The sequence below is a fragment of the Sturnira hondurensis genome, unplaced genomic scaffold (assembly GCF_014824575.4).
Source record: "Sturnira hondurensis isolate 20B ecotype Veracruz unplaced genomic scaffold, ASM1482457v3 Scaffold0019433, whole genome shotgun sequence".
NCBI classification, from domain to species: Eukaryota; Metazoa; Chordata; class Mammalia; order Chiroptera; family Phyllostomidae; genus Sturnira; species Sturnira hondurensis.
Window position 1 is genome coordinate 1,122,830 of NW_028092064.1, and position 9,826 is coordinate 1,132,655.

At 49.4% G+C, this 9,826-nt stretch overlaps 1 long non-coding RNA gene across 1 annotated transcript; it reads left to right on the plus strand.

Moving 5' to 3' along the window:
• Positions 1 to 4,792: 4,792 nt before the first annotated feature.
• Positions 4,793 to 5,790, plus strand: LOC118974528 (uncharacterized). The gene is made up of 3 exons (XR_005063919.1): positions 4,793 to 4,844; positions 5,063 to 5,067; positions 5,734 to 5,790. It is a non-coding gene; the product is annotated as an uncharacterized LOC118974528 (long non-coding RNA).
• The last annotated feature ends 4,036 nt before the right edge of the window (positions 5,791 to 9,826 follow it).

Genomic DNA, 9,826 nt, shown 5'->3' on the forward strand with positions numbered 1-9,826 from the left:
CGCTCGGGGTTGGAGAGTCCCGGGGGCGCTCAGAGCAGTGCGCCCCCAGGGGGATGGCCGGGTGCTCTGGGAAGCCCAGGGTCAGGCTGTTCTCTCTGCAGCACGTACTCTTTCTACACAGCACACCACGCCCCTCACCCCCCCCCACCCGACACACACACATTCCCAGAGGAGTGTGAGTACGTGTACGCGGATTTTAAAATGGTATCTTTAAAAATAGCAAATTATATTTCCACGGGAGGAATCACTGACGCGTTCTTTATGCAGATAAATCTGCTCGCTCATAAAATGGAAAAGGCCCGAAGAGAATGAATGGGGTTAATTTCAGATGGTAATTTTAGCCACTGAGGGCGGACTCGCTTCCTCGTCCCGGTGGGATGGTGAAACTGCCTCCCCAAGACGCCTGTGAGGCATGCAGGACACGCAGCCTTTGGGCTGAGGCTTCCAGCCACCTGGCAAAGGGTGCCTGAGTAGTGGGTCCGTGCCTTGGCTCCCACGAGGGTGTGTACCCAGCAGGATGGGTTTCTGAAACGAGTTTCAACACCCACTCTCTGTTGGGGCTTGGACAAATCCCTCCATATCTCAGTTTCTACCTCTATAAAACAGGACAGGTGACCCGACTGACCTCCCAAATGGGCCATGTGCGCCGGCTAATTAACGATTGTAAAACAACTGCAAGTGAGAGGCGCGGGGGCGGTGCTTAATGACAGGCCCGGCGTTTTGTACTATTTAAAATCTGTTAGCATCCCACCCAGTGCCTTGGGGGGCCTTTAGGCACCCGGACGGAGAGTGTGAAAATACAAGAAAGAAATTAATCACAGGAGCCACCTATTAAAACCCCATTAAAAACAAAGGCTGCAAGCCAGGCCTGGGGATCTGGGGAAGTCAGGTCAGAGAGAGACTCAGAAAACAGACCACAAGGAGTGGGTGCCAGGTATAAAACAGCTGGCTTCCCTTGGGTCCAATCTGGAAGCTGCAAGCAGAAATGTGGCAGCTGGTCTTAATTGCCCCTAAGGTACCATAGGGGAAAAAAAAGAACCAAACCCCAGAGCATACTGAGCTACTTCAAAGGGGGAAACGAGAGACAGAGCTGCCCTCAGAAAGGCAGCCCCCTCCTAGGGCTGCCCCCAGGGCTCAGATTTCTCTGCTCTACAGTCAGCCCCTGCACACTCACCCTGCTCTGTCAGCAGAGTACCCAGCTTGAACCGGGTTCAAGATGAGATGCCAAAGGTCAGAAGGCGGGACAGAGAGAAACCTAGAGAGGTGGTTTGGCTCGGGACACCAGGTGGCAAATTGGTCTAAAGCCCAGTCTCACAGGATTCACGGACTCACTCACCTTGAGTGTTCGGAATGTCCTAACTACAGCGCCTTCACTTGTTTGTTTATTTATTTATTCATTCATTCCTCCAATCAAGAAAACATTTGAATTTTTGCTCTATGCTCAGCCCAGTACTTGGATGTTGGGAATGCAAAGATAAATAAGGCAGAGCCCTAAGTGTGTAATAATGATTCAATGTGAACAGGAAGTATTATGGGAAAGGAGAGGCAGAAGAGACTGATCGGTCTTGACGAGGAGCGATAAGTCAAGTGGAAAGGCATTCTAGGCGGGAGCACGGGTGTGCCGAGCCCCAGAGGTGTCAGCCTATGGCCCAGCAGGCCCACTTTTTTGGTGTCTACCCTAGACAGACACGCGTGCAAGGGCATAAACACACACACAGGTGTTTGCGTAGAGTATTGTCTGCAATAAGGGAAAACCAGAAACAACAGTCCATAGGGGGAAATGGTTAAGTGACCTGAAGTCCATTCATGCTTTGGATTATTCTGCAGCACCTTGAACACAAGGTGGCTGGAGGTGTGCTCTTCTATGAAGATCTCTAAGACACTATTGAACGAAAAAAACAAAGTGCACCACCCACAAACTATTCAGAGAGCATATATGCCAAACCTATTTCGGTGATTCTCTCTAGGAAGAGGTCTAGAATTGGTAAAGGAGATTTTTGTGATGTGAGAATCCACTCCTTTAGCCGACTTTCAGGGAACTCCCACTATGCCAGACACCAAGCTGGGTGCGTGGTCCACAACGCAAACAAAGCAACATGGTCCCTGTCTCCACGGAGTTTTCCACTAAAGTCAAATGAAGGCCCAGATGCATAATTACCCACGTGATAAGTGTTTTAAGGGAAACAACAAATTTAAAGGACATGGTTCCCTGAGAGAATAATCGGGGGAGCATCATTTCAACGACGCGGTGGATCACGGAAGACCTCTCTGGGAAGTTTAAGCTCTTCCAAAACCCAAAAGACAAGTGGAAGTTATGCAGGTGAAAAGGAAACCTAAAAGAGCGCATTCTAGGTACACCTGATTTGTGCAAAGGCCCTGTCTTGACCTTCTGAAAAAGAAGGGTAGAGTGGGTAGGGCGTGGTGAGTGAGGGTAGTGCAGCACCCGGACACTGTGGGCTCTGTTTTGTTCTGAGTGCGGCACTGAAGCAGAAGAGAGCCCTGTGTTCTGGGTGTTGGGCGGGGAGTGGAGCAGGGGGTCCACCGGTTGTGGCCTAGACCGCCTGCAAGCGAAGGGTGGTTTTTACATTGTTTAAACAGCTGAAAACAACCAACATAAGAAGAATATTTTGTGATATGTGAAGGCTATAGGAAATCAAATCTCACTGTCTGCAAATAAAGTTTTATTGGAATACTGCCATGCTTATTTTATTTATAAAAATCGATGGCTGCTTTTCTGCATTGGTGGAGATGAGTCGTTGCAGCAGATTGCATGGCTCGCAAAGCCTAAAATCTTTACTCTTGGGCTCTCTACTGCAAATCTGAGCCCTGGATTCGAGGGAGACCATTTAAGAGGTCGCTACAGGTGTCGGGGGCAAGGCTGCGGCGGCATTTTCTGCAGCAGCAGCTGTGCAGGTATTCAGCGTGGGTGGAAGAAGTCATCGGGGAAGTCAGTAGAACTTGCTGATGGGTGAAATGTGGATGGGAAGGGGGAGAAACATTTCAAAATGATTCCAGCCTAGACCAGAGCAAAACATTAATGGGCACTTGGCAAAATTTGCATAGTTTGTAGATTAGATGGTAGTGTTATTGGTGCTAATTTGCTCATCTTGATAATTGCCTTATGGTTGTCTATGTTACGTGTGTGGAATTAGGGAAGAGAATATTGAAATTCTCTGGAGCTTTTTGCAACTCTTTGTAAGTCTGAGATGATTGCAAAATGAGAAGTCAAAAAATAAAAATGAAATGAAAACAGATGAAGTAAAAATGACTCCCTGTTTTTTAGAATGAAGTGTCATTTCCTGAGATGAGGGGAACGTGAAGAGGCAGGAGAAGAAAGGGAGCCCAAGACTTCACTCTTGGACACATCGGGTTTGAGGCACGGGGGAGACGGCCACATGGATGTGTCAAGAAGGTGGCAGCCTGCCCTGGCTGGTGTAGCTCAGTGGATTGGGCGCGGGCTGCGAACCAAAGAGTCACCAGTTCGATTCCCAGTCAGGGTGCGCGCCTGGGTTGCGGGCCAGGTCCCCACTGGGGGCCTTGTGAGAGGCAACCACACATTGGTGTTTCTCTCTCTCTTTCTCCCTCCCTTCCCATCTCTCTAAAAATAAATAAAATCTTAAAAGGGGGGGGGGGGAAGGGTGGCAGCCAGGCGCTGTCCTGGTCCTCATGGATGAGATCCGAGACTGGGGCGGGGCAGGTACAGAAACCACGCAACTCAACCTTTCAACGAACACAAACGGGAGCTCTGGGCCTCCAGGCGGTGAAGGGGCGGCTCAGAGACTGTGCGTGTGGAGTCTGTGGTGCGCAGGCACTCTGTTCAGCTCTTGGCCACCTGAGCCCGGTAGGGCTTATTCTTCCTAAGGAGGCAGCAGACTCAGAGAGGTGCTAGGACCGGCTCAAAACACAACCAGGAAGTGGGAGGGCGAGGCCCCCTGACCCCAACACCACCGAGAGATTTTCCCACTCGGTGGTGCTGAGCACCCACGGCAGAGATGGGTTTATTAGCCCCCCAGGGCTGTCGAAATAACTCACCGCTCACTGGGTGGCTTAAAGCAACAGAAATTCCTTCTCTTACGGTTCTGGAGCCCAGAAACCCCAAGCCAAAGTGTTAGCAGGGCCATACTCACTCTCCCAGCTCCGGGGGAGAGTCTTTTCTTGCCCTTCTTGCTTCTGGTGGCTCCTGGCAGCCTGGCAATCGTTGGCATCCCTTGGCTCGTCGCCAGCGTCACTCCAATCTCTGCCTCTGTGTCCATGTCATCTTCCCTGTGAGTGCGTCTCTCTGTGACTGTGTCTCACCTCCTTCTGCCTCCCCTGGTAAGGACACTTGCCACTGAATTTAGGGCCGACTCGGGTCATCCAGAATGAGCTCCCCATCTTAAAATCCTTAACTGCATCTGCAAAGATCCCTTTTCTAGACACTCATAGGTTCTGGAGGTCTGGGTGTGAGTGTATCTTTTCAGGGACTAGCATTCAACTCACCACACTGGGCTAGAGAGGGCTACAGCTGTTCACCTTGGAAATCTAGTAAAATGCTTTTTAAAATGTTATGTATTGGTTTTTAGAAAGAGAAGAAGAAGAGAGAGAGAGAAATCGATTTGTGATCCCACTTACCCATGCACTCACTGGTTGATTCTTGTCTATGCCCTGACTGGTGGTCAAACCCACAACCTTGGCGTGGCCAGATGACACTCTAACCAACTGACCTACCCAGCCAGGGCATAAAATACTTCTTGAACTTGAAAAGCAGGCTGATTTTCAGAGTTTCTCTTCACCCAGTTTCACAAAGGTGTCTCTTTGCAGAATAAACCAGCAGCCTCAATGCGGTTTGGACTTCTAGACTGCCTGTAATTACAATAAAATGCTCAGATTCTGGGACCTGATGACGCAGGGATGGCCGGGAACAAAGCATAATGTACACTAAATGCGCCTGAGAGGATGCCCTCTCGGAGTTTTGAGTGTTGGGGAGGGTGTGTGTCGAGTTGTACCAGGATTATTAACTTCCCCAATAAAAACCACAGTTACCCAGGCAGCTCCCTGCCTTCCTCTACGGGGACAAACTTAGCTGGGGTTCCTTGGGCAAGTTTTTGTGTCACCGGCTCTTGGAGTTAACGTGTCATAGCAGGGACAGGAGCCAAACAGGGCAGTGGAGAGGGGAGTGGGAAGAGGGGAATGTGAAGGAATGCAAATGTCGTTCTCCCGGTCCCACCAGCATGTGACTCATAGGGACCGGGCTTGGCCGTCACACAGAGAGAACCATTTTCATTTCTGCCACTTGGGATTTGTGCAGTCCTGAAACAGACCTCCGGCTGGTCTGCTACCTGGGGAGAACGCCTGAGAACAGCGAAGGCTTCTTCACCGCCTTTATTAGTCCTCATCAGCAGGCGACGGCCCACAGGGAGATTAACAACTGCTATTTGTAGAACACTTTACAGTTTGCACAGCACTTTCACATATATTATTTCAGCACTCTGGCAATGGCCCTGAAAATCTGGCTGCCTGGGGAAGTTTCCTGGCACCCGGTACCTGTGGCGTTTCAGGGCGGGATGTTGATTTAGTGTGGGTATGGTGCCTCGTCCCCCAAAGTAAAGACCGAAGGTGGGTTTTCTGGTATTTACACAGCTGTCTGACACTTCCAAAGCTACCCAAAATTGTATTTTTGAAAATAAATGCCACTCCCAGAGGGTGGGAGCCATGCCCCCACTTAGCATTATTACAAATTTATTTACCTCTGAGCGTTGAAATACGAACTGGAGATGCCACGCAGCAAGGACTCTGAACACTGTATTAGGTCTGTTTCCAGTCCTCGAGGAGGAATTTCAGCTGCAGTCCCTGCAAGCTCTGCAGAGTCCTCGAGGACTGCGGACCGTGGGATGCAGTTACCGTGGGTAGGAAGCCTGCCCGCACCGTCCGTGCGGACTACCGACAGTTCTGCAGAGCCAGCGGAGCATCTGGATCCACAGACAGCCTGATTAGAACAGTCCCATATTGGCCCGCACCAGGAAAAACCATTCCTGCTAGATGGAAATTTCCCCCGGGGAGGCCAGAGTTCAGAGCAGTCACCAGTCTCTGCTGCTTTAATAGCAAGTCACAGGGCTGCAGTTCGTTGCAGCTGGAAGAGATCTGAGACCCCCTTATCCTTCTGCTTGATTTTATGATGAGGAAATTCAGGCGCAGAAACGTGAAATGATGAACCCAGGATCACCTAGTCTAAGGACAATGCTCGCACCGCTGTGTTGTTATTGGTTCCAGAAAACACCTAAGCCACGTATTGTTTTGCAGATCAAAGAAACTGGCATTATTTAGGGTCATGCTCATGGTCTGCCCAGCTTCCAGTGCAACCACGAGACCTTGATTTGCCATCACCAGCAATTTTCAAATGAGCTGCCTTGTGAAGCTGTATGTCAAAGGCAGTGTCACAGGTAGGACCCAAACCTCTATAAACGGGGCTGCATAGCATGGCCTCTCAATGGCACAAAACCAGAGCAATGCTTCACCCATAGCCTCATTATCAGATTAGCAGCATAAAAAAATGTATTAAATGCTTTTATCCACCCTGCACCTGAGGGTTCATCAGATGGATCTGGATGACATCATCTCCCTGGGCAGTTATTTTGCAGCAAAACAAAGCAAAACCCAGGGTAAGAATGCCCCAAAGCACAACCTGAAACAAAGTGCTTTCCTGGAAGGTGAGGCAGGTTGCCACTAGCCACATGTAGTTCGTGTGACCCATCAGGGAAAACTCCCCAACCCTAAAAGCAGACTCTGGGAGAGTGTGCATTAAGTGGGCATTTCCTTTGCTCACAAATCCATCGTGACTATTGCCTCCCTACCTTTTCATTCCGTACTCCCCTCTGTTCTCCCCTAGTCTCTCAAGATTCAGTTTAAATGTCACCTTCTCTGGGAAGACTTCCTTGACACTGTCCCTTCTTTATGCCCCTCCAGGCTGAGTCAGAGAGTCCTTTTCCTCTGGCCCCCACCCTCCACTCCACCAGAACCCAGAGCTCCCTCTTCCACTAAGCTCATCCCACTCGAAGGCAGTTGTGAGATACAGTGGGGCAGGCACGAGCAGAGTAGGACTGACAGGCCAGGTGTGGAAGGTCACCAGGGCAGAAGGCCCCAGGTGCTCTGGCGGGACCTCGCCTCCAGGGTGACCTTTCCTCTCCTGGCATGTTGCTAGTTATGCAGCAGACGCCCCTTAGAGGAGGAACTAGGGGGCCGAAAAATAGCCTCATAGGATTCCCATCCGAGCCCTTGCACAATGACTCCCGTAAGGATGAATGAAGCCCTCATGACAATGAGGTTCTGACTCACATCAAGTAACGTTAAGAACAAAGCCTCAGGTCTGATCACCAGGAGACAGAGTTCTGGTCAAACTAGAGATAACATCTGGGCCTCAGTTGTCTTTCAGCTCCAGGCCCAGAAAAGCAGCAAGGCCAGGGGATGCCAGGGCTGACATCGATGATCCCCTGCTCTGGTGCCAACCGATCAGTGGATACCATGACCCTGGTGGGGACACACCTGGAAAGCCGACGGATTTTCTATTGAGATCCTCCTGAGGCCACCCCTGAAATCCCCACGTTTGGAAAGCAGATAAAACTCTCAAGACCAAGGGCTCTAGCGCTCTGAGCAGCCCACACATTTCTCCACCCACCTCCTTCCCCAGAGCGCTCTCTCTGGAGCCTTACCCAAACCTTTCCTTCTCTGCTTCCCCTAGATGAGTGTTCTTTGCCTTTAATTCTCCTAAGCTCCAAGGGCGCTTCTCTTGCCTCTGTAACTCGTTTCCTGAGCCCACGCAGCCTAGCTAGCTCACTTCTTAAATGGCTCATTTCTCCTACCTCTGTGACTTTCTAAATAAACTTTTGCTTGGGTCTAAATCCATTCTTAGTCAAAACTTCAAGGGCCAAGGTCCAATATCTGGTGCTATTGACCATTAAAAGTTGATTTAACTCTGACCAGTGTGGCTCAGTTGGTTGGGCCTTGTCCTGCAAAGCGAAAGGTCGCAGTTTTGATTCTTGGTCAGGGCACCTGCTTAGGTTGCAGGTTTGGTCCTGGTTGGGGCTCGAGAGGAAGCCAATCGATGTTTCTCTCTCCAGTGTTTCTTCCCCTCTTTCTCCTTCCCCTCCCCTCTCTCTAAAAATAAATAAATAAAAGTTTTTTAAAAGCAGTCCTGGATTTACTCATCGACTAAAAGGCACACTCCTTGGGGACAAAGGGCATTTTCCATTTCAGTGTTCTGTTTGAAATAGTGCCATAACAGAGTAGGTTTATGATAAATGTCAGTAGAATGAATGAACTTTGAGTTCTTCTGCCTGCCATTCAACCACCCACTTCATTTGGACTTTCTTACTCTGCACAGATTCTCAGTGTGATCAGTTTTCTCCTCTTCCTTTTCAGGTTGTCTCTGAATCTACTCATAAACGTCAGTGCTCCCACACCAGACACCATCAGGGACAGCCCTGCACACGGTTGATTTAGGGTTTACTGCTCATGGCAACAGAGGAAGCATGCCATGGGAATGATGGGACAGCTCTTTAAGGTGCCAGAATTTATAGGATTGGCTTGTGTTGGTGATTTGGATAAGCAAGCATTCAAAGAAGTGGGGCTTATAAGAAAACAATTTTATTTATTGACTTTTAGAGAGAGGGGTAGGGAGGGAGAAAGAGAGGGAGAGAAACATCAGTGTGTGGTTGCCTCTCGCATGTGCCCTTGCTGGGGACCTGGCCTGCAATGCAGGCATGTGCCCTGACTGGGAATCGAACAAGCAACTCTTTGGTTTGGAGGCGGACACTCAATTCACTGAGCCACACTAGCCAGGGTTGAGGCTTTGTTCTGGATTGGAAGCTATCAGGAAATGGGGCTAATTCTATGATTGTATATCAATTAATCCTATCGGTAGGGCAGGAGGAATTAAGCAAAGCCAAAGCCATGCTTGTCCAAGAAGCTGCAGTCATTCATATTGCCCAAAATAAAATGGAGATGTTTGGCCATTTTTTGTGGTTTGGCCAATGTTCATAGTATTGCTTGTGTTCAGACATGAGTGAACATGTTTTTGTGTTGATCTACCAGTCACAAAGTGGCCTTGTCTGGTTTTGCGAAATTGTTCATTTGGACAGAGCACCAAGGCCTGCCCAACAGTACCAGGCCAGCTCCCAGATGCCAGGGACTGCTTTTCTTTTACTGTAACCCATGCCCATTCCTAACTTTCACTAAGCCGTTTCTCCACCTAGGATGCTCTTCTCCCTCCCCCAGCCAACTCCATGAAATTCCGATTTCCCAGTGAGACTTTCCCGTATACTTCCCTTTCTTTTCTGATTGCATCGGAAAAGTCTCAGTTGGCGTGCCACAATTTAGTACCCAGCTTTTTGTGTGTTCTATCCTGAACTGTTTGACCTGTTTCGCCAGGTTTTTTCTTCTTCTTCTCAAAGGTTGTCAAGTAGGGGCCCAGTCATTTCTTATATTTCAGGATCCTCCAGACATGAGCTTCCCGCTGAGGTAAAACTAATGGCTGGTCTGGTTAAAGAGGGACAGCTCGCTTTTGTAACACAGCTCTGAAAACACAGACAAACCAGCAGGGGAGATGCCACCAGCTTGTCCCCATGGTGGTTGCCACTTGTAACACTCTGAGCTGATCTTTCCATCAAAAGAGCACTTTCGAATTTTCCCTCTGGAGCACTCATTTGTTTCCAAAAATGATACTTTGAGATGTCTTTTATTCCTCCCTGTCTTTGAGTGCAGGCTCGACCGTTCACGCACTTTTGTCTCCTCTCACCCTACCAAACTTAGCGCGGAGTGGGGGTGGAGCGGGAAGAGAAAAGGCCCCATAGTC